Here is a 22,128-nt window from a genome sequence, read left to right as displayed (position 1 = left end):
GTTCTTCCTTTTTTAAAGTGTATAACATAATTAATGTGGATATTATCAAATAACTAGCACAATAAGTTTAGTTAATATCCATTACTTCATGTAGTTACCATTTTTTTCCTTCTGATGAAAACTTTTAAGATCTGCTCTCTTAACAACTTTCAAATATACAATGCAGTATTGTTAATAACAGTTACCATGCTGCACATTACCCAGAGCTTATTTATATCCTAGCTGGAAATTTGTACCTTTTGACCACTTTCAGCAATTTTCTCTACTTTTACCCTCTGCCCATAGCAGCTACCAATGTTTTGTTTCTATGAGTTCGTTTTTTTTGAAGATCCCATATAAGTATTTGTCCTTCTCTGTCTGACTTCATTCACTTAGCATAATGCCCCGAATGCCCATCCACGTTGTTGCAAATGCCAGAATTTCTTTCCTTTTTATTGCTGAGTAATTTTCCATGGCATATTCTTTACCCATTTGTCTACCAATAGACACAGGTTATTTCCATGTCTTAGCTATTATAAATAGTTGATCCTTTCTAATGCATAGTTTTAATACAAGAAATATATTTACTAAAATGACTAAATCTTATTACGATGAACGAAATAGGAAATATAAACTTCCTATTTGTGTATTCTCATCTTCTGACTCATTTCATCCTCCAAAGCCCATTGAGCAAACTAGAAAAGAAAAGAGAGATGTCAAAATCACACATACACACACACACACACACACATAATGAAGAAAAAGAGAAAGAACCAGGTAGAATTCTCTCTCCATATATATATTTATATGTATGTGTGTACACTTGCACACATGCCTATATAGGTACACATACACAGATCACACACACATTTAGTCAACAAATGTGTATACACCCACATATACACATAAGGACCCAATCTAGGTGAGTAATAGTGGAAAAAAAAAGATATTGTTTTCATAGAACTTAATTTTGGTGAATCAAGAAGCAAACTAACAACTCAACATTTAAATTTAGATACTTACAACTTGGAGGAAAAATAAAAAGATAGTAGTAAATGATACCTGTTATTTTAGATAAGGAAATGAGCTAAGACCTCTCTGATGAGGTGGTGATTAAACAAGAATTTAAAGTGAGCAAACAAGTGATAAAGATATCTGTAGGAATACTTCCTAAAATATGCAGGGGTAGGATTGTAATTAGATTCTTTCAAAAACAAGAGGAAGCCAATGAGACTAGCAAGAAGCATAGGCTAATGGAAATGTTTAAGAGATGAATTACGAAAAGAAATTTGGGTCCAAATCAGGTAGATTTTTGTAGGCCGTAATAAAGATTATAGGATTTAGTTTAAAGGCTGTAAGATAATTAAAAGATTTCCATCTGGAAAGTAAGATCATGTGATTTGCTGTTTTGGGGAAAAAAAAATCACTCTGGTGGTTATGTGGAGAATAGATTAGGAGGAGGGAAGTAAAAATGGCAGAAAGGAGACCAGTGGGAGGTTAATGCTACATTCAGGATACAGATGACATTTGCTTGATTTAGGGAATAATGGTATCGACAGTGAAAAGTAGTGAAAATCTGAATATTTGAATGGCATGGAAATGTCAACAGATCTGTTGAATCAGATTTTGGGTGCTGAAGAAAACTGACAAAAACAAATGTTTGTGGGATGAGAATGAGGCGTTTGAGGCTATGTCATGTCTGCGATGTCTATGAAGGATCTAAATAGAAATGGTGATTATGAGGGCACCTGGGTGGCTTAGTGGATTAAAGCCGCTGCCTTCAGCTCAGGTCATGGTCTCAGGGTCCTGGGATTGAGCCCCACATTGGGGTCTCTGCTCAGTGGGGAGCCTGCTTCCCCCCCCCGCCTGCCTCTCTGCCTACTTGTGATCTCTTTCTCTGTGTCAAATAAATAAATAAAATATTAAGAAAAAAAATGGTGATTATGCAACTAGATACAGCTTACCCATGGAGTTAACCATAAAGCTGATGGTTATCCAGGGAGTAAGTGGATATAGAGAAGAGATGTGATAGAAGAAACGAACCCTTAGTATACATTTAGAAGTTGGGAAAATGAAAAGGATCTGGGTATGGGGCTTGAACAAGTGTGTCTGGGAAGATAAAGGAAACCAAGATAGTCAAGGACCAGCGGTGAACAATTGAGTCACAGAGAGAGAAATACTTGATTTTGAATTTGGACAAGTTAACGAAAGAGGTTTTGCAAAGTGGTTGGGGACAAATGCCTGACAATAGGAGGCTTAAGTAGGAATGTACAAAAGAAAGGGAGTTCAGTTTCTGCTACTTAGAAGCAAATGCTTCTTAAAACTGAATGGTGCTAGAGAATATACCAGCAGTAAGAGAGAGACTAAAAGTATAGAGATTTTAGAGGTTTTAGTGCAGTTTTAGATTTTTTTTTTAGTCCAGCCTTCCCTAGAGTGCCAGAAGCCATTTTTGTTCAATTATAAGTATTCTAAATATTTATTTTAAGTTTATATTTGCAGTTTTAACTACCAAAGATACCTCACTCTGGCTTAGTTAAAGCACAATTTGAATATCTCCACCTTTTCCTTCTGAGGTTTCAAGGAACAGTTTTTATTCCAAACCATGTCAAGTTAGTTCGTAAACTGAAACAAAAAATGATGTAAAGATATCCAGCAAATTGATTGAGTTCTGTTATGTCTATTTAACATATTATTCCTGATGTCTATAAGTCATTGTCCTCTGTAGGGAACCACCAATTGTTATTCTTTTTTCTTGGGTTTATTTTAATTTTCAGAAAAAGAGTTCACTTTCTTTAATTTCAAAGGCATTTTCCTCTGTTCTCTCCCCGCTGCCATGTTCTTTTAACCAGAATCTAGGTATTGAAACTGAATGAATGGGATTTTTTTTTCTTATTTATTAGTTCTATCTAGATTCTACATATACTGATAATCTGCAAAGATGTAACTTTACCCAGGATTAACAATATACATTGTTATAGAGAGTAGCATCCTTTTTGGTTATCTAAAAGCTCGCAAAATCAAAAATAGAAATTGGTATGACTTTGACAAGATCTTAGTCATATTGCATTTTTTTTTAATGAAAAATGACTTGAAATAAACACTTCTAGGGTAACCCAAACTGCTAACAGTTGAAAATCTTGCTCTAATTGTGGAAATAACAGAAGAAATGACAATGAGGAATAAAAACTATTTGACTGATTATGATTGAACTTTCTGAAGGTCATCCTCTGCAGAAATTTCCTTACTTCTATTCATCAAAACTTATTTTTTTAGTATTAATTCTGAAAATCAAAACAATATTTCCACAAAAATATGAGCTTTTTTTTTCCAAATAAGATTATACAACAAAGAATATTAATGTTTGACATGTAAAGGCATTTTCTCTTGACTTTCCATCATATTCTAGTTGCTTAGTGTAACAAGTGTTCCTAAAGCACAAATCTTTGTTCAGTAATTTTAGTGACTCCAGACCACATGTTGTGTCAGTAGTTAGAGAGTCAGAGTGAGACAAAGTTAATGTACAGTTCTTTGTTGATCAAAAGGCTATGTGGACTGAATAAGAGAAGTTGAGAAACGATGGAAGAGGAAAGTTGCCCTATGACTTCTTTTTCTCCACCTTGTGTTCCTTATATTGTGTTTCTCAGGATACAAACAATATGCAAACCTAAAATTCTTGTCTTGTATATCTGCTTGCAAAAGAGGGTTTTAATTCCACCTGGTTATATTTTTTGGTTTATATTTAGTTCACTATTATCTGTGTTATAATTAATATTGGTGGTTTCATTGTTTCTTTATAAAGTAAAAATGATTAGCAGGAAGATTAGAGACAAACTTTTTGAACATATCTTTTTCACTTTTCCTGAAAATTATAATTTTTCAGACTTTATTTCTTAGAGAGGTTTTAGGTTGACCACAAAATTGAAAGTAATATAGTGTTTTCCCATATAACCCTGTCTCCACCCATACATAGCTTTTCCTGTTATCAGCATCACTAACCAGAATGGTACATTTTTTACCAAGGATGAACCTAGGTGGATACATCACAATCATCTAAGTCTATAGTCTACATTAATGTTTACTCTTGGTACTGTCTATTCTACGGTCTTGAAAAAAAAAAAGTATAATGGCATATCCATCATTATAATATCATATGGAGTATTTCCACTGCCCTAAAATTCCTGTTCTCTGCGTATTCATGTATCCCCATTTCATTTTTTGGAAACACTGATCCTTTCACTGTCTCCATAGTTTTGACTTTTCATGTAGCTGGAATCATACATTATGTAGCTTCTCAGATTGGCTTCTTCTACTTAGTAATATTCACGTAAGTTTCTTTCATGTCTTTTCATGACTTGATAGCTAATTTCTTTCTAGCTCTGAACAATGTTCCATTGTCTGGATGTACATTTATCTATTCACTCACTAAAGGACATCATGGTTACTTTCAAGTTTTCACAATTATGATAAAAAGTGGCCATAAGCATCTGTATGCAGCTTTTGTGTGAATATAAGATTCTCTCTTCTTTGAGTAAATAACAAAGAGTATGATTGCTGGATCACATGGTAAGAGTTAAATTTTATAAGAAACCACCAAACTTTTTTCCAGAGTGGCTGTTCCATTTTGCATTCTCCCCAGCAATGTATGAGAGTTCCTATCGCTCCACGTCCCCACCAGCATTTGCTGTTGTCAGTCTTCTGGGTTTTGGACATTCTAACAGGTATGAGTTGTATCTCACTGTTGTTTTAATTCATATTTCCCTAAGGACATATGGTGTGGAGTATCTTTTCAATGTTTATTTGTCATCTGCATTCTCTTCTTTGGTGAGGTGTCTATTAAAGTCTTAAGTCCATTTTTTTATTGGGCTGTTTATTTTCTTATTGTTGAAGTTTAAGAATATTTGCAAATATTTCCTCCCAGTCTTTGGCTGGTTTCCTAATTCTCTTACCATTGTCATTGATAGAGCAGAGGTTTTAAATTTTAATGAAATGTACTTATCAGTTATTTCTTTCATGGATCATGTCTTTGGTGTTGTAACCAAGGGTGGCACCATACCCAAAGTCATTTAGATTTTCTATAATGTGTTTTGAGTTAATTTTTGTAAAAAGTTTAGATTCCGTGTCTAGATTAATCTTTTGTCCTGTTGTTCCAGCAATATTTCTTGAAGGGACGCTCTTTGCTCCATTGTGTTGCCTTTGTTCCTTTGTCAAAAATCTGTTGATAGGTTTATGGGTTCCATTTCTACTTTCTATCTTATGTTCTGTTCATCTGTTTGTTTATTCTTTCACCAATACCCCCCTGACTTGATTACTGTGGTGAAATTAAATACAATTTTTCATACCTATTTGAAAGTCCAGAAACACTCTTTAAAAAGTGCCCCAATAATCAGTTGCAGGTAAATTTCATTATTTATTTATTTATTTTCAATTTAATATGTAAGCTTCATTATCAACAATTATATCTTAAGAGCATCTACTGTAATACTACCCATTTTACAAACTTAAAAGCATACTACTAAATAAAAAAAAAAACATTTTTTTTGATGATAGTATGTCTTAGGTCCAGAATACATAAAAAAATTGATCATAGTGTAATATGCTTTAACACTGGGAATAAGGTACTCAAGTTTACTTCCTATATGTTTCCATACTTAGTTGTTATTGTTTGAATGTTTAGATCATTTGAAAACATTTCTTTTTTTTTTCTTTTTTTTTTTTTTAAGATTTTATTAATTCATTTGACAGACAGACATCACAAGTAGGCAGAGAGGCAGGCAGAGAGAGGGAGAGGAGGAAGCAGGATCCCTGCTGAGCAGAGAGCCAGATGCGGGGCTCCATCGCAGGACTGTGGGATCATGACCTGAGCCAAAGGCAGAGGCTTAACCCACTGAGCCACTCAGGCACCCCTGAAAACATTTCTTAATTTACATACTAAATTTTCAAACACTGAGTTTATGTGCTTGTAGGATTCATTTCTTTTGGTGTGAAAGCATATCATATATTTATTTTTATTGTCTTTAAATTGCTGAGATATTTAAATCCTAGGACTTTTCCAAGAGCAAAAAATCTATCAGATGTTAAGTTTTCAAATGCATAGTAATTATTTATACACTTCTTACCCACTTTTCCAAATCTTTACCCAACATAACCTATAACACCTCTGAGGAAACAAATTTTACCAATGAAAGATACAAAATTAAAATATTTTTGAATATCTAACAATTATGTTTTTATTTAAAACAACTAAATAATGATGGATAAAATGTTTTGAGATTCCCTTTGAATTATGAACCATTTATAAATGTTTAATTGTTGATAATGAGTTGTATGGGACATATGAAGATAATATTTTGAAATGTCATTTAATGAGAATGTACCAATTATTTAATATATTATGATAATTTTTAGTCACTTGTAGGATGCCTTAATTGTAGTTTATTTTTAGTACTTGGATTAATGTTATTCTATAACTCTTTATCTTTCCAAGACAAAAGATAATCTTTGAAGATGAAGCAACAATAGTTATAGAATGATTATCTAGAATCTGTAATCCTGTATTTATAGAACTCCTTCATTAAACCAAAGACCTAGTCTTTAATATTTCATTTCTTACCTTCCTTCTTTCTTTCCTCCCTTCCTTCCTTTCTCTTTCTCTTTTTCTCTCCTCCTTTTTCCCCCACCTTTCTTCCTTCCTTTTATGTTTTGCTTTATGCTTATTATTTAGTGTTATCAGCTAGTAGCTATGATAACTTTGCTATTAAAATGTTTCTAATGAAATTTTGAGGATGAATATAATTATAATTAAAATGAAATTAAGTTTTAATTTATTTTGGAAAATAATTTAATTCAAGATATTGTGGATACCAGATTCATTATTTTATTCATTTAGGGAGAAAAATATTCAGTATCTACAATGTATACCATAAAATGTGCTTTAAAGAAAACAAATAAATGAAATCTAGATTTAGAGTAGACATTTGCAAAGCCTTTCATTGTACCGTGTTTGTTTAAGACATGGGTTAATTAATAAAATTTTAGAGATTGCTTTATAAAGCTAATTTGTAAAAGATGATATTGGTCATTTGAAAATCTTAAAATCTTTAGTTTGTTTCATTCACAGCTTGAATGATTAGCTAAAATGTAGACTGAGGAGTCAGGATTAAAGAGAACTTGTTTTAATCAAAGTTTAGGAGAGAATACCTTGAATGTATCAAATATACAAATTTTATTTATATAAATAAAACTGTTATCTAAGATTTGTCATTTGTAACCACTTTTTAAAGTATTTCGTTCTTTACTTACTGAGATTAACATGTTAAACTAATCATTCTATTTATATTTGTCCATTTATTAGAAATGTTAATATTCAAAGAATACTCTGTGCTGAAACTAATATAAGTATTTCAAAGCTTGAAGTTTGGACACATTGGTTCACAGTTGAGGTCACAGCAAAACCTCTGTTTACAAGACTTAGTTATACTCTCCCTCATTAAGATGAGGTCATTTCATCAAATGATAGTATGAGTAGCCAAAAAAAATGTGTTTAAATATGCATCATTTACTGAAAGTACTACGACCTGAGATACAATTTTTCTTTAATTTTACCCATTTAACTTTGTATATGAATAAATGAGAAAAAGGTTTTACCTTAATCAGAATTCTATTATTTACAATATACTTTAAGAATATTATGAAATATAAAAATATTAATAAAAATAATATTAGAAGTATGATTAATGTGAAAATTCACAGCTCTTAGTGTATTTGCTTTAACTACATAATCATTAGTCTTTGAGCAGGAATTCTAGAGATCGTACAAAAGATATTATTCATGTTCTCACTTTCATTACTTGCATAATGAGATGAACCCAAAACTATATTAAAGATTAAAAAAAAAAAGTTTTTTATGCTCCATCTTCATGTTGCTTACTATGATTATTAATCTTGTTAGGAACACTTATTCTGACTAACATAACATAATAAAACAGTCAAATAAAAAGAAAGTAAATAAAAACAAAAAAGAAATAATCTTTTGTAAAGACACTAAAAAGTGTTGGAATTTTTATTTTTAATTTTTTAAATTTTTTAATTTTTAAAAGATTTTATTTATTTATTTGACAGACAGAGAGATCACAATCAGCAGAGATGCAGGGAAAAGCAGGCTCCCTGCTGAGCAGAGAGCCCGTTGCAGGGCTAGATCCCAGGACCCTGATATCATGACCTGAGCCAGAGGCAGAGGCTTAATCCATTGAGCCACCCAGGTGCTCCAGTTTTGGAATTTTTAAAGTAGTAACTCAAATATGTTCAAATGTTTATCATAGAAAGATATACCTTGTTTTTATTTTTGTTTTTTATTTTGGCTTCATTCATATAATCATTCATTTATTCAAGCACTTTTATTGATTATGAAGGAATTTTTAAAGATTTATACCTTCCAGTTTTCAGATTTAATTGAGAATAATTGTAAAAATGAGAAGTAACAATCTAAGGCTTATAAGGACAGGTTTTGACCTGAACAATCTATCATGCACCTTAGAAGGTAAAAAAACAAACTACTAAAAAATAGGAAGATTAAAGAAGTTCTCATTGAAAAAAATATCACACGGCTTAAACTCAGAATTTTGGGTAAAATTTAATTAAGTAATGAGAAGAGAGAAGTTATGGTTACTCCAGAATATATAGTTATGGTAGGAAAATAGCATGAAAAACATTTTAGATTGATTGGTTTGGATATCATGTTTTCATGTTTTTAGAGATAAGGTGGAGGTTTTCTAGGAGTTGGGAGGCAGACACATTAAAAGTATGCACCCCTCGGTGAGGGAAAACATACTCTTTGGTAAGGGTCCTGGCAAAAGGACTATAGTAAAAGTTCCAGGAACATTTGGAGGAAAACTTGAAAAGAACTGGTAATTGGTTAGATAAAGGAAATTAGGCATTTTAAAAATCTGGAATGTGCATGACTGATGAAAGAAATGTGGAAGGAGTACTGGTTTGTATCCAGAGCTATTGGATACAAAATATTTGCTCTAATTGGTAAAATAGTTAGAAGGATTGATCTCAAGAGGAAATATAATTCTTTGTTTTTAAAAATTTTATTTATTTGACAGAGAGAGAGAGATCACAAGTAGGCAGAGAGACAAGCAGAGAGAGAGAGGGAAGCAGGCTCCCCACTGAGCAAAGAGCCCGACATGGGGCTCCATCACAGGACCCTGAGACCATGACCTGACCTGAAGGCAGAGGCTCAACACACTGAGCCACCCAGGTGCCCCCAAGAGGAAATATAATTCTTAAGAATATTTTAGATACACATGATTTATTTAAAGTGTCAATGATTGCCAAATAATTACTTTAGAGTTAGGCTACCTACTGGAAATTAAAAATTTGGGAATAAAGCACAATAAAATGCCAAGCATCTAACAGGAATTTATAATTTTTAAAAATGAAGACTCTATCATATCTTATAATTCTGTCAAGCCTTATGGTTCAAAGTCACAAAGTGGTGAAGATGTTAAGATTGATTTGATACTTCTTTTATTTATGTTTATTAACAGTAAACTGTTAATACTGGTCTCCAGTACTGAATAGATACCTGATTTACTAATATTAGACTGCATCCCTCTGGTCACAATACTTGCTTCAATGGTAGATCTGTGATTTGTCTGGGAACAAAACAGAACAAGGAGAAGGCTTGGATAAAAGACAGGCTTCTAAGAGATTGCTCGTTGTTGGAAGCATTTAGTTCAAGAGTTGATACCTTATCTTGTGTTACTGGAATATGTTTGAGTCTAATTTCTATTATGGCACTAAGAAGTGTTCTGACTGGTCAACTAAGCTAGAAGAGAGCCTTACATTTAATACAAACATCTGATTCAATTGTATGTATTAACTGTTTATCTTTCTTGACCTATTAATGGATCAAAATGTTTCTGCAAACCTCTGAAGTCAACACTTTCAAGTTATTTTCACAATTTTCGAAAGCAGTTTTTAATTACTTCTTATTCCTCATTAATTACTTGACCATTAAATATCTCAAAAGTTTCTTCCAGGTGTAAAGTAAATAAGCCCTAGAAATATAACGTGCAACATGGTGACCATTAAAAAAAAAAAAAAAAAAAAAGCCAGTTTCTTCTGATCTTAATAATTTAGCATTAAGAATTCAGATCATTATTTTTCCATCTGTCTTATCAGAGCACCTCTGACCTAACTTTTAAAATAAAAGGATGCCATGCAATTTTATATTAGACTTAGCTACTTTCCTATTCATACAGAGTCCCTAAAAATAATTCCTGCATTTTCTGTTGTAGTTTCTTAATGTGAATAAAGTATTATTTCTTTCGAATTTTAAAAATAACATCAAACTAAACAGAACCATGATTAAAATCGGAGTTAAGCGATCTTTCTAGACACTCTGTTTTGACACATAGCACTAACAACGAGCTGAAAATAATGTGAAATCATTTGCAGAAGTCTGTAAAGTTTGAACATCCCAGTGACCTGTTCATACTACTCATTAACAAAAAACAGAGAGATCACCTCTCCCCTGCCAAAAAATATCAGGCAGCTAAGTGCTCATTAAAACAGAAATAAACAGCTAGATATATTCTTCAAAGGGAATTGTATCGTTTTCTCACCCAATACTAGTCTAAAACACAGTTTTAATTCTCTGCCTGATTTTTCCCAGAAGGCTCCCCAGTCATTTAATTAAAATGATTCTGAACTAGAGGACAGAAATGTGCCTGAAGTTCTCAGCTCTAGCACGGAAACAACATGGGACTTAACTTACACTTTTATTTTCTTCTACGTCCAATATTAAAGTGTTCAGTGATCTGATTATGAAAAAGTAAATAAATCTAAAATGCTGTTTTCGGTTCATTCCTGAATAAACATCCTCTTCCCAAATGTATTTGTGTTGCTGTGCACTTTAGTCTATGTAGGCATTCAGTCCTCCCCCCTTTTCTTGAATCTGTGAATCTCTACTCTTTAGGAAGTTAATAAAGCTGGGCTGGAAATATGCATTATGACAAAATAAAGATGCATTGAGTTATTCTATAAACACATATGATTAAATACTACAAAACTATGGTTTATTAGAAACATGGTGACATTGTACAATGCTATTTGTAATATCTCATTAATTTCTATAATTTTCTGCTGATTTTGAATGTTAAGTAAATATGAGATAATAGAATAATTGAATTATCAAATCAGATTCACACAAAACAGAGGTCTCACATAGTGTACAACACTAATAATAATTTCAGGATACAAGTCTTCATGAATAATCTTAGGAAGTCTACACATGATGAAGCATTGCTTAAGAAAAATTTAGCATCCCATTTGAAGGGTAACATACACCAAATTTCAAAGACAGTGCTCCTTCTCACTTATTTGAGAGAGACAGAGACAGAGATAGGGACAAGCGCGCGGGAGGAGAGGGAGAAGCAGGGTCCCTGCACAGCAGGGAGCCCTACATACAGCTGATTTCCAGGACCCTGGGATCATGAGCTGAGCTGAAGCCAGACGCTGAACTGACTGAGCCACCTGGGCGTCCCATATCATTCTCAGTCTCTGACAGGCTTGTCACATTTGCCAACTTGTTAGTATTTAAAAAAAAAAAACAACAACAAACAAAAACAAAAAACAAAAAACAAAAAACAAAAAAAACAGTTTATGTCTTCATTGACAAAGCTCTCTTGCCCTTCACCACTCTGTGATTATTTTCTGTATTTTTAATTTCTTCTTACATACTTATTGTTAACATTCTTACATTTTCTTGAATTTACTCTTCTAACCTTTAATCACTTTCTTAGAAATTTCTTAGTAATATCAAGGTTTAGCCTTTCTCAGCTTCTAATTTAGACATTTAAGTTAAAAGTTATCTTCCAGTTATTGTTTTATACTGTAGGTTTTGCTACTCATCATATAATATTTTATTTCATGTCTAAATATTTTATAAGAAAACTATTTTAACCCACAATTCACATATATCATATAATATTTTCTTCTGGTTATCTTTCCTCTCCTCTATTACTGCTAGACCTCATTTATAGTCCAGTTTCAGATTTGCATGCACACAGGTGAGCAGATAGTATAGAGTGTCCCCATATATATGCATGGCCTCTCAAAGTCTCCTGTTAGTAACATCTTACATCATTATGGCTTATGTGCTACAATTAATGAACCAATGTTAATAGATGACTATTAACTAAAATTCCTGACACTAGATGTCCTGGTTGATTCATATTCCCTTAGTTTTCACCTTATGTTATTTTTCTGTTCCATGATCCCATCCAAGAGACCAGGAAACATGTAATTGCCTTACCTTCTGAGGCATCTCTTGGCTGTGACAGTTGCTTAGATCTTCCTCATTTCTGATGACCTTTATAGTTGTGAAGAATACTGATCAGGCATTTTGTACAGTGCCCCTCAATTGGAGTATTTAGTGTTTTGTGATTATGCTGGGTTATGTTTTGGGGGGAAAGAAAACACCAGAGAAAAATCACCGTTTTTCTCACATCATTTCAAATGTCAGTCTGTCACCATGAGTTATTATGAATTGACTTGAAGTTTGTCACCTGGGTGAGACAATATATATCAGGTTTCTCCAGTGGAAATTAACCCTTTTTTTTCACCCTACATACTGTAATTTTTTCAATGGAATCACAGTGCAGCCCACACAACAATGAGGTGTTCTGATCTAACTCCTTGAGAGAAAACATCCAGAAAGATATAAATCATTCTGGAGTTCTTCTGCCTGGGGCACTTGGCCTTTCTTCCACATTATTTATTTATTTATATAATAGTACAGATATTTGTTTTATACCATGGATAGCAATATGATACTACCTATGTTCTTGTTTGAATTATCCTAGCTTTGGCTGTTAGGAACCCTTTCAGTTGGCTGTTCTGTCCCTTTGACTCACTCCCATACTGTCAATCTTTTTTGCTTGTTTCTTTCTGTTTTCAGCATTTCCTTTCTGATGATCCATGATCTCCTGTAGTTTTTTCTTCAGATCTAGAATCGTCCATTGTTCCCAGGGGACCCTGATTGCTTTCATGGAAAATGGTCTGACAGACTAAGATCTGGTCTCCAGTTCTGCTCCATCCACTTGGGTGCCAATGTTCTTAGACTTTTTAGCTGATAGAGCAAGAAAATATATATATAGATATATGACAACCCATGCTTACTCACATGAGTATGAATTTCTATACTTTTCTATGCCTTATTTCTTCTTATAACAATCTGTTTCTATTAAGCTAAATATATATTCATCTTGACATTTCCAGTACCAATCTATTAAGATGTGGTTCACTGTAGGCTATTCCTCTTATATAGTCGCACTAATTCAGGGAGAAACCTGGCTCCCATTATCTGTGGTTTATTTACTTAATTGTTCTAGTATGCAAGCATGGCAATAGAAAAATTATTAATCCATACTCTTTGATAGGAATTCTATTAAGTAGAATACAGTACTCATGCAGTTCCTTTTACCTTTAGACTTACCATCTTCATTAATTACCAAAGTTACTTAATGTCAGCACCTTTCCCCACAGCCCTTTGATGAGGTTGCTTCGTACATGCATAACAGTTAGATTATTTTGTCACAGTCTGCATTCTTTTCCAAGATCCCAACTTCCTAAGTGATTTTTAATTTGCATATGTTAGGGCTTACTCTTTGTGTTGCGAAGTTCAGTGGCTTTTAAAAAATATATATATAACTTCATGTATTTACCATTACAGTATCACACAGAATAGTGTCACAGCTAAAAATCTCCTGTGTTTCATCTATTCAGCTCTCTCCTCCTCTCCTGAAACTCCGGTGGCCATTGATCTTTTTACTTCCTCATAGTTTTGTCTTTTACACAGTGTCAGATGATTGGAATCATAGGGTATGTAGCCTATGAAGTTCATATTGAACTTCTTTTCTTTACCAATATGCATTTAAATTTCCTCTCTTTTGGTGGTATGATGGCCCATTTCTTTTTATTATGAAATAATATTCTATTGTGTAGATGTAACACAAATTTTAATCCATTCATATAGAGAAGGGCATTTGGTTGCTTCTAGTTTGGGGCAATTATGAATAATGCTCCTTGTAAACATCCATGGAAAAGTTTTCAGAGAACATAAATTTCAACTGAATTGGCAAATATTTAGGGGTGTGATTACTGGGTTGTGTAGTAAGACTACGTTTAGCTGTCTAAGAAACTGCAAACTGTTTCAGAGTGTCTGCACTGTCAGGCATTCTCACCAGCAATGATGGAGAGTTCTAGATCCTTTGGGTAAACACCAAGAAGAATGATTGCCATCATTAAAAAAAAAAAAAAAAAAAATTAGCCTCTCTAACTGGTGTTTAGTGACATCTCACTGTTGTTTTATTTTGTAGTTCCCTAATGACAAATGTGGAGCATATTTTCATATGCTTATTTGCCATCTGTAGTCTTCCTTGGTGAGATATGTTTTCAGGTCCTTTTCCCATTTTTAAGATCAGTTGTTTGTTTTCTTAATGTAAAGATTCAAGAATTCATTTTATATTTAGATACAAATCAGAAGCCATTTAAACATTTTCTTATTTTGATTCAATACAAAAATCTATGTTTATATTTGAAAATACTTAACCACATGTTTGGTTCATGGTTAATGAACATTAGTAATAAACAGATAATAGAGAAGAGTAGAACAGTAGAAAGTCACTTAATTTTGGCTTGGGTATGTATTGCAATAATACTTGGATATAAGTGAGTTATATTCTCATGTTTTTCATAATCTGCAAAAAAAATAAAGCTTTAATAATAGCGAACATAACACCAATGTATAATGAAGAACTTCTGTATTTTTACTTTCTTTTCCCATTCAAAAGCTAGTTAGTTTAAAGTCTATGTTGGAAATTTGCTCATCACCTTTTCAAGGAGTATAAAATGCTAGCCTCAAAGTAACAATTTTTCTTATCTAAACTCATTATCTTTCCAGTTCATACCTAAACTGGGCCTGGAAAGACAATAAAGGATTCATATCCAATACCAAATTTCTCATGTAATGCCAGAAATCTTCATAGATACTAAAAGATAGCATAAAGCAACTGAAGAAGAATTGGAAAAATTACATAGTTTGTTTTTATTTCACCTTTTATCAGATTGCATGTAAAGATAGAATTTGAAAATGATTGATAGTTTACTCTTATACAGGATATAAATGAACTTCTTAAGTAAAGTAGGAGGATTTAGTTGTTATTATTTTCTCATAACCTAACCCTTGTTTCTCTCAAAGGAAGAATGACTTATGAAAAAACTCTAATGTTCAGTTATTTCCAGTTTTATAAATGTAAAATTTTTGTTGTCTCCATTATATACTTTTTACATATATTAAAAACATTGAAGTTCTGATTGCATACCTATTTTACAATAACGACTATGATTAGTGGTAATTATAATGCAAATAACTAGAGTTGTGTTTATAAATATGATTAAACATTACACTTTTTGAACTAAATATAAACAGGTGTTAAATTTTATATATTTTTTAAAATCATTGATTATGATTCAAAATCATTGATTATTGATTATAATCATTATGATTATGAAAGTAAGATCACTTAATATTTTTATGTAAGAAAAATTATGTCAAAGGTCTTTACTTAATGCATTGGTTTTTTTTATTGTTTTTTTTTAAAGATTTTATTTATTTATTTGTTGGACAGACAGAGATCACAAGTAGGCAGAGAGGCAAGCAGAGAGAGAGGAGGAAGCAGGCTCCCTGCTGAGCAGAGAGCCTGATGCAGGGCTCAATCCCAGGACCCTGGGATCATGACCTGAGCCGAAGGCAGAGGCTTTAACCCACTGAGCCACCCAGGCGCCCCAATGCATTGTTAATATTTATAATTTTTAGTGGAGTTCCAATTTGTATTTTAATTAATCTACTTGCAATATTAAGTGTCTCTGTGTGTGCGTGTGTATATGTGTGACTATTTGTAGAAATCAGATGTTGTCTTTTCAACTGATACAGTATAGAGATTGCTCACTTAGGTCAATATAAGTCCCATAGATTTTAGAAGCATATAAACATATCTATTATTTCTAAAATTCTATTTTTATAGGATGGAGAAAAATAAAGATAGAATTCTTATTTGTGTTCTTGCTAAATTCAAGCAAGAAATTTGTGAATGTTTAGTCCCACTTATTTTCCAAAAGCATGGTGTTTTTCATAAGTGTCCTAATGCAGATGGAAATGTTCTGAAGGGTTTTTTAAAAAAGATATATGTTTTTTAAAGTAGGGCATATTCGTTAGAGCACTGTAGATGAAGCCATGTTCTACAACTAAAAAATAGAAAAATATATCTGCATATTGAATCCTTTCTTTTACCTCAGTCTAGTTCATTCAAAAATGCATTAAGAAAAATAAAAACTTCGAAGGTTGGAGTAATATTTAAAACATAAGTATTCTCTGATACTTACTACATTTTTAAAAATTTCAGTATTTGTTTCCATGTAAAGTGAATATAAATATATCATAGTATGCTGTGATGAGAGTCACAAATATTATCTCAAGATGTTACAAATATATATAGCTATACACTAGATTGTGATTATTTGCAATGTGCTTAGATTGGATTTTCTTTAAATAAAAGAAACCTAGGAACACATAGGTGGTGCAGTCAGTTAAGTGTCCAACTCTTGGTTTTGGCTCAGGTTGTGATCTCAGGGTCATGAGATGGATCCCCATCTGTGGGGATCCGTGCTCAACACGAAGTCTGCTTAAGAGTCTCCCTCCTCCTCTGCCCCACCTATTCATGCGTCTTTCTCTCTCTCCCTCTCTCTCTCAAATAGATAAATGATAAAACCTAGATATATTTTTGTAAGATAAATGGAACTATTTTTTACTTATATTTGCTCTTTGAACCTGTGTTTTAAATGTGCAACTATATAAATGTGTTTGGGTCATTTAGGAAACTTTTGGGTAGAACTAAGAGAAAAATACACTTAAATTACTTTTTTAAAAATAGAATGTGAGGAGGGGGTGCCTGGGTGGCTCAGTGGGTTAAAGACTCTGTTTTCAGCTCAGTTCATGATCCCAGAGTGCTGGGATCAAGCCCCACATCGGGCTTTCTGCTCAGCAGGGAGCTTGCTTCCTCTCCTCTCTCTCTCTCTGCCTGCCTCTCTGTCTACTTGTGATCTCTGTCAAATAAATAAATAAAATCTTAAAAAGAAATAGAATGTGAAGAAAAACTTTTACATGAGAGAAAATGTCAAAGTAGGTGGATGATCTTCAAGTTCACTTTGCTCAGCATACCAGCTCTGATTCTTTCTGAATCTGTCTTTTCATTGCTGGTAGTTGTCCTGCTAGCTCTTCCCATATCTGCAGGATGTTTTCTTACTGATATCTGTGGAAATATTATTTTCCTACTCTTTGAAGAAAAAAAAAAAAGTCTTTCACATGATTGGATATATTTAGGTCCAGTGCCCACTTTGGACATTGTATTGTAGAAATGCTGTAAATCCGTGGCTGAGTTTAACCTGTTAGTGGAAAACTACAAGAAGAGGGATGGGGGGTTTAATTGACTTCGGCCGTGCAGGGCGTACTCTAAGTGTAGACCGTAAAGTAGATCTTATCAAAATCTCCTACCCACCAGTTTGGCAGGGAAAAAAACAGATGCTAGATAGGTATTCAGAAATGTATACCAAATAACAAATACCTTTTTTCTCCTTTTTAAATAATTACTTACTGTCTTCTCAAATCTTAGCTGTATTAATTTGATCCTCAAACACCAAGGCCAAAGGAAAATAAATGTTTAACATGGGAAAACAAATAAAAGTTTACTGGAGGGGTGCAGGGATGTCATGAAGGGTAAATAGCATGGAACCAGAGAAGACTGAGAAAGTCTTCCAGACTGCAATACAGGTCTGTCCCTTGTGAAAGAAACAGGAACGAAAGGAAAAAGGATTGAGTTAGGAGACTCCATCAGATTCTCTGCTGTTCAGCCTTGTCCACTCTTCCACTGTAGAAGATAAAGGCCTCTTTCTTATGAAGTTTTAGAATAAAAGGGAAGTTCAGTGGGGTGAGGTCTAGAGCCAATGACCAAGAAAGAATTCTTGAGACATCTTTGATGCGACTTGGTGGTTTAGTAAAGCACAGGGACAAGGCCCATGGGCAGAAAGAACTGCTGCCCACGGCTTGTGAGGTGTGGCTGGTTATACACTACTGGGTTGGGGGAGGTAAGGGAAAAGGGAGGTTTCAAAAGAACTTTCATATGCTAAAGAGCACCTACAAGATACCGGATACCAGAGAGCTTACCACTGTCAAAGGTTTTCCCTCTAGCAAGGTATTAACATTAAGATAGCTCAGAGATTCCTGGAAGAATGTCCCACAAGTTCCACCCAGGAGTTGGGTGTAGGAGAAGTTGCAGGGTGTCAGCTTCTGCTTTGTCCTTACCTTGCCTTCCTTCCCTCATCATTTGTTTAGAACCAAAGAGGCCTTCTGGCTCTTGTGCTCTGCATTTAACAACTTGTTAATGGCTCTCCTCTTTTCTTTATCTCTCTGTGGAATTTACATATACTTAGTTGTAACTGGCCAATGATGCTGTTCTTATAGGGATTATTCACTCCACATCTTCAAATGCTGCAACCACTGTAAGGGCAAGGACATTCCACCTAACAGGAAGGAGACCTTTAGTAATGAAGCTCCTAGCTTATGTCAAGAAGCATCCATACCCTACACACTGGTTACCCATCAAGCAGTGATTGAACCAGTTATAAAACTTCATCTCACCCCGTTTTCTTGGATTGCTCCTGGCATAACTTGTGCCTTGTTTAAGTTTTCCATGAAGCTCACTGTAAAACTGGATTGGATATTTAAGATATTTATTGGAGCAAATGACTATAAATGATAATGAAGAGGAATCAGAAAAGTAAGAGGAACCTTCAGACTATAGTGTATGTATACACACACACACACACACACACACACACACTGACTTTTTAAAAATCTCCAAATTATATACATGTTTGGTTACTTCTTCCCCTCAAATGTGCTTAAAATCCTATCAAAATGCAGCTCATATAAATCTGGTCACCTGGTGTCTCAGTGTATTGTTTTGTTGTTTTCCTCCTGTCTAGGATGTAGCTGATGTTTTACTTAGAGTCTTCATGACAGTTCAAATGGGAAATGCCTTTTGGGTCACAGTTCAGTTGACTTGTACTTCTAGTGTTTTGGTTCCAGTTTTTCCTTATAGAAACCATGGCATTTGTAACTGGTCTTGTTTCCTTTATCATTACTTAGGCTATAAGTTTAAATTCAATTTTGTGAGGTAAATAAAGTTTATTTGACATAATTTTTTTTGTTGTTTTTGTGCTAACACTTTTCCTTTTACTCTGACCAGAAATCTCAGCTAAGGAGTGCACAATTGCAGAGTTTAAACCATTGTATCAAATCAGAGAAGATTAAAAAAAAAAAAAAAAGACTATGCCTTAATTGCCTCCCCTGCAATGAGCAGCATATCTTAGAATTAACAAGTCAGAGGCACTTCTTTAGGAAATTCTCCAAGTTTACAGAGGTATGACTGATAAAAATTATGTATACTTAGATTGGGCAACAGGATGATTTAAGGTGTACAACATGATGATTTTTACATGTATACATATATATTATAAAATGATTCCCAAATCAAGTTAATTATCACTTCCGTCATATCATAGTTACCTTTTTTGTGTACGTTGAGAACACTTAAGATCTACTTTCTTAGCAAACTTCATGTATATAATACAGTATTAACTGGAGTCACCTTGAGGTACATGAGGTCTCCAGAACTTTTTCATCCCATGTAAGTGAATATTTGTACCCTTTGACCAACATCTCCACATTGCCCCTACCCCCCAACCTTGGAAACCACCAGGCTACTCTCTGATTTTATGAATTATACTTTTTTAGATTCCACTTATTAGTGAGATCATACAGTATTTGTCTTTCTGTAGGGGACTTATCTCACTAAGCATAATATCCCCCAGATTCAGCCTTGCTCTTACAAATGACACTATCATCAGGGAATGCAAAGGAAAGCCACAACTGTTAGAATGACTCTTATCAAAAAGATAAGAGATGTCAAGTGTTGTTGAGGTTGTGGGGTAAAGGGAACTCTTGTGCACTGTTGGTAGTGATGTAAACTGGTACAGCCATTATGGAAAACAGTGTGGGGATTCTTCAAAAAAAATAAAAATAGAACTACCGTATGACCCAGCAATCCCTCTTCTGGGTATATAACCAAAGAAAATTAAATCAGTATTTTGAAGAGATATCTGTAACCCCCATGATTATTGCAGCATTATTTACCATAGCTAAGATATGGAAACAACCTAAGTGTCCATTGATGAATGAAAGGATAAAGATGTGTTTTTACAGATTTACCATAGAATATTATTCAATCATAACCTGAAGGAATTCCTCTCATTAGGAACTATTTTCTTATAACAGTTGTAAGTTTTCTCCAGCAGCTGCTTGGCCAAATCTCCATGTCATAGTGTGTCAGTTTTCCTACCATGCAGATCCATATAACTCTGGTTTTATCAGCCACATCTGTGTCTCTTATTCCCAACTCTTTCAGGAATGTGTGTATCGAACTTAATGCTCATCAAATACAAATTACTAGAAATGCACCCTTTATAACATTAGGATCAGTAGGTTTTATTACAAAAGTTTATAACTTTTAAGCACTCTTACCTCTAAGCCAGAAATATTTTGGACACTTGTTCATTTAATTTTTACCACAACTGTCTCAAGTAGATATAACTATTATCCCCATCTTACAAATAAAGAAAGCTAATTAGCTTAAAAATGGTAGAATGGGGAAATAGAACAAAAGTTTGTGAGAATCCAGTGCTATATTATCAATCATTGTCCAATTACATAATTTAGAGGGGAAAATACTAGCTAATCAGTTGGTTACATTTTTTTGACCATGGCTTGGCATTTGAAAATAAGTATGTGTTGAAATTTACAAGTATAATTATAGCATTACATTTTATAAGGGTGTAAAAATCTACTTCTTTAAGTCAATGAGGAATTTCTTTATTGGCTTAGAAAGAGTTAAAATCTTTTAATCATGTATAACTGTCTTCAAAATGGATTTAAAAATTTCAGTTCTGAGTTTCTTGTTAATCTATCCTTAATAATTTTAATTGAGTCATGACTTAGACTTAGCACTATTTCTAAGCAAGGATTGATGGAGAGCATATTTTAGTATTAATTCATTAGTATTCTTTGAAACTTAGAAATGGAATTCCAGCTATCTTTACCAGGTTTTAAAATAGAGCCACTTTATGTTTAAAGGTAATAAAGACAGTATCCTATAGGGATAATTAAATGCTGCCCATGTAATATCTTCCAGTTTATTGGTATTATATTTTAAATGTTTGCTTCTGACCATTAGAATATCTGAGTTATTTTTAAAGATAAAACAGGTTTAAAATTGTAATAAAATATATACACTTATATTATAACCTATAGAATGGCCCAGAATTATATGTAAAAATTGTTTTTATCTCTCCATCTCATTCTTAGATATAAAAGGTAATCAAATTTAAGCATTTTAAAAGTTTTTCTTATTAAAATATGTATTATTACATATTTGTTTGCTTTATTAATTTTAGTCTGATTTCAGATGTCCCATTATAAAAGATTAAAAAATTTAGTGTTTTTCTTTCTTTTCTCCATCCACCAATGTTTTTTAAGTATACTATTATCCATCTGGTACCTAGTAATCTCCTTTTCAGCTCTAAGTTCTTTCTTTTTAAATTTTTAATCCATCGGTATTAAAGATTATATACTAACCCCCTGATATAATAAATGAAGAACTTAGTATGCCTACATTTTAACTTTTCCCTTACTTCACAGTTTTTTAAAATATGATACTTTAAAAAGTTAAAAGAATACTATTGATTCTGTTCTACAACTATAGGTAAGTCTTCAATGTGCTGTTCTTTACTGAATCCTTTCATGTCCAACAGCAATATACACGGAATTATGACAAAGTCATCATTTTCACAGAACCAGGTTGGTAACTGAACATGTAAAGAAGGGAATGTAACCCTTTGTTACTAAATCCTCTTGCTTGAAAACTATCCTGCCTTCAAGATTCCAAGACCTTGCTTTTAACTTCTTGCAAG

At 33.2% G+C, this 22,128-nt stretch overlaps 1 protein-coding gene across 2 annotated transcripts in view; it reads left to right on the top strand.

Moving 5' to 3' along the window:
- Window positions 1–22,128, top strand: part of ZNF804A (zinc finger protein 804A) — a 303,211-nt gene that overhangs the window by 253,600 nt on the left and 27,483 nt on the right. The window contains exon 1 of one of the 2 annotated variants that reach the window (XM_059166837.1): window positions 19,356–19,523. The exons of the other annotated variant lie outside the window; for it this stretch is intronic. The gene's annotated coding sequence lies outside the window, so the exon portion shown is untranslated. Of the gene's footprint in view, window positions 1–19,355; window positions 19,524–22,128 lie in introns of those variants that run through there. 2 annotated transcript variants of the gene reach the window in all.

This window comes from Mustela lutreola, chromosome 3 (assembly GCF_030435805.1).
Source record: "Mustela lutreola isolate mMusLut2 chromosome 3, mMusLut2.pri, whole genome shotgun sequence".
In the NCBI taxonomy this organism is placed as follows: domain Eukaryota; kingdom Metazoa; phylum Chordata; class Mammalia; order Carnivora; family Mustelidae; genus Mustela; species Mustela lutreola.
This window is presented reverse-complemented; position numbering and strand designations above follow the sequence as displayed.